Here is a 3,572-nt window from a genome sequence, read left to right as displayed (position 1 = left end):
CCAACGCCTTCTGAATGTTATCATTCTTTGACAATACAGTAACAGTCAGCAATGACCAGCAGTAATCGCACATGGAACTAGCAGAAAGTTTAGCTGATTGTAATATGTCAGTTTCAGTTTCTGTTTGCCCTTACACACCGCCAGTGGCGCCACTGTTGTCACCTGTATATATGTACATGCCTCTGAATAAACAAGGGATCTTGTTCCGTTGCGCACGTGACTGTTTTTGTGGTTCACGTGCGGCTTTCACCGAAACAAAACAATGGCGATGAGGATGGGACGATACTTCACTGCAGAATTTAACCTCTGGCCATTAGGAAAAATAGTCGATGAGCGTAATGGCGTATCTGCAGTCATGTGGTGTGCTCTCCATAGGGCCGACGATGTCAACGGCAAGCATCTGCCATGGACGTTCTGACAGGGGTACTGGCTGCAAGGGAGTAGCAGCAGTCTTCGCACTTTTGTCAGCCATATGGCAGATGCTGCAGTTCTGGATGGAAAGCTCAACTTGCCTGTCCATGCCTGGCCACCAAAACCGTTTTCGCAGCGGAGCCTTTGTTCGAACTATACCAGGGTGAGCTTCATGGGCAGCAGCGATTATTTGCGGTGTGAGAGACGAGGGAACGACGCTTCGTTCGCCGCGCAGGAGGAGGTTGTCAACGACGGACAATTCTTCACATACCAAGAAGAAAGGCTGAAGTGCGCTTGAGAGCTTCTTATGTGCAGGCCAAGATGTGGCGACATAGGTCTTGACTTGTTCTAACATGCAGTCTTCACGAAGGGCCTGTTGAAACTGCTCTTTAGTGAGGCACGGTAACTCAACAAAGGACACAACCTCATCAAATGAGACATTTTCCTGCGGAGACGGAGCTGGAAGGCGGGAAAGGGCATCGGCCACCTGGTTTTCAGGCCCCTTCCGATAGTCTATAGTATAATTGTAGCGAAGCAGCCGTTCCGACCAGCGTGCAATGCAAAGGGGCCGGCGCCCAGTGCCTTGAGAAGAGAGTAGCGAGACCAAAGCTTGGTGGTCCATGCGCAACGTGAAATGCCGTCCCCACAAGTACGTAAGTACGAAACGCAACACTGATGCTAACAAATGAAACAATAACTGATGGAGAAAATGTGGCACCTCAGTAAAGTGCCAATAATTTTGTCATAGTACACGTACTTGTCCAAGGCAATGGTGGTAACCCTTTGCACAACTCATTTAGATCCCTCCTCCAAATAAAAGAGAACTAAGTGTTAGCACAGATAAGCTTTGAGATCTTATATACATTTCTTTGGGATGTATACACATCTTATAGGTGAGAGCCCAATTTCTTTAAGTACAGAGTGCGTAGTCGTACAGGGGCCGACGTTATGTCAGGCTTCACTCATGAGGCAGTACTGTTGCAGTGGCAGCTCTAGTTGCCAAAGTAAGTGCAACCTTCGAAGACGCTGACATAATAATTACTGGTCGTGCATACTGGTTGTGTCAAAAACTGCAGGTGGCATGGGCTCCACAGTAAGACTTACCCACAAATGTAGCTTTTTTGTCGCAAACGAAGGTTACTGAGGAAATGCAATTACTTTTCATGAGTAAGAAAAAACACGAAAATAACGGACAATTTGTAACAAACTGGTTTTTACAGGCCACTCTGTGTTACAGCAATATTTGGTGTTAGACGACCTGGTTCACAATTAAGCTGAGAAGCAGCTGAGATAGCAGGAAACGCCAAGAGAAAAAGCACAGCAGAGGAGCTCAATGAGAAATATAATTTTTATTACTGCAAAGAAACAACACACATGAAGGTGAAACATATCAACAAAATGTAAAGTTCATACTATTCAGATAACTGGAACATTGGAATACCCGAAACATCGCAATGTAGGCACAATATTTTACATGCACAGGTTTTTATCTTGGGCAACAGTATGGGTAGCCTGGTAGAATTGGCTACACCTTCAAAATCAGCCAACACCTCAATTTCTGGATGTGAATCTTAGCTCCTGACATTGACATATGCATTAACTGCAATGTAATACTGCTTCTCAGTGACTTGAGGCGAGGAATCACTTCCAAGACCTCTCTCTGCTGCATAGCCTTTATGGAGGCGCTGAATGTTCCTTACAACACCATTATAGCTGAGGCATGGTAGGGCAATGGCCCTGAAACACAGTTACTGAACCCTAAGTGCAATTATGCCTCGTAAATTCAGTAAAAATTGGCAAGTGTCAATTCTAAAATTCTAAAATTGTCAAGTGTACATTCTAAAGTCGAGGCAGTAATCCCAGTTGAAATAATACGCAGTTGAATCACATTAAGTCAATGGTTTCACGCCAAGTGCATGCTCCCACAATCACATCTGCTATCTCAGACATGCTATGTAGGAATACATAGAAGGAAGAATTTTTTTTTCAAAATGAAGGCATCACTACTTACCTCTATACACAGATGGCTATGCTTACTGGGCACTGAGAACACTACCAGCACTACGGGCTTCTGTCACCGACTTCTTTTGTTTGATGATAGATGTCATGAGCACATACTGCAGTATTTTTATTTATTTGGCTTAAAGAAGACCCCTGAGACATTTTTTTAACATAGGAAAAAAATCTTGCACATCTGTCGTAGTGGCTGCTGTGAACATGTAAGTCAAATATTACTGCACGTATGCAACACGGAATTTACAATCTCGTGTCAAAAACAGCGAAAATCACTTGCTCTAACTTCAGCAATGCTGTCATGCAGCGTCATTATAATGTGTCATCACGCAGCGTCATTCTATATCAGCCTGCCCACCAACACCATAGGCTGATTTTGTGATCGCGAGAGCATTCTCAGTAACATACAAGTGCTAATTTTGAGTTGAAAATGAGAAATAGGCATGTCTGCAATCTCAAAATGACAGAAATAAATTTTATCCTTGGAATGCGCGGAGCTGCGTCTGCTGCACATGGCCGCCGAGATGGCAGCGGTGTGATGCGTAGTGTAGTCTATCGCGGTTGCCTCGAGGTGCTGCGACGAGCCATCACGACACTCAACTTTTGGCCAGGGCTTTGGCCTCTTGGCTTCTCCACTGTGTAGCTTCCAGCGCGCTCGCGGAGCTGAAGAGCGAGCGAATGCCGGGTATCGGCCTGATAACTCCAATTATAATTGAAGGATTTGAAAAAAATTCGCAGCATGAGATTCGTGAGGCAATGCCCTTTGATAATGAGGTCATTCTATGATTACTTAGAAAAGTGTTTCAGGGCCCATTTAAAACATCTCAGTGACTAGTTTCACCAAGCAACCTTTTGCCAGGTCAGGTGTCTGTGGGGTTCGGGCCTGTTCTGATAAACTGAATTAAGCTTAGGAGTGTTCTCACCAGATTCTTTCAGCACCAAGTGCTCTAAAAGTGGTGGAATTTCTCACTATGCCCAAGTGCTGTTAACTGGAAGTTGAACGGACACCTCGTGCATTGGCGACCCTGTATATCAGAGTTGCGGAATGACTCTGGAATCACTCCACATTTTCACGGGTCCCCGGAATGGAATGGGAATGGAATTACGTCTTTTTCCGAAAATGGAGCGCTGTTTCGTCTACGCGCCGT

The sequence above is a fragment of the Dermacentor silvarum genome, chromosome 8 (assembly GCF_013339745.2).
Source record: "Dermacentor silvarum isolate Dsil-2018 chromosome 8, BIME_Dsil_1.4, whole genome shotgun sequence".
Classification (NCBI taxonomy): domain Eukaryota; kingdom Metazoa; phylum Arthropoda; class Arachnida; order Ixodida; family Ixodidae; genus Dermacentor; species Dermacentor silvarum.
The sequence above is the reverse complement of the archived record's forward strand: the minus strand, read 5'-3'. Positions refer to the sequence as shown.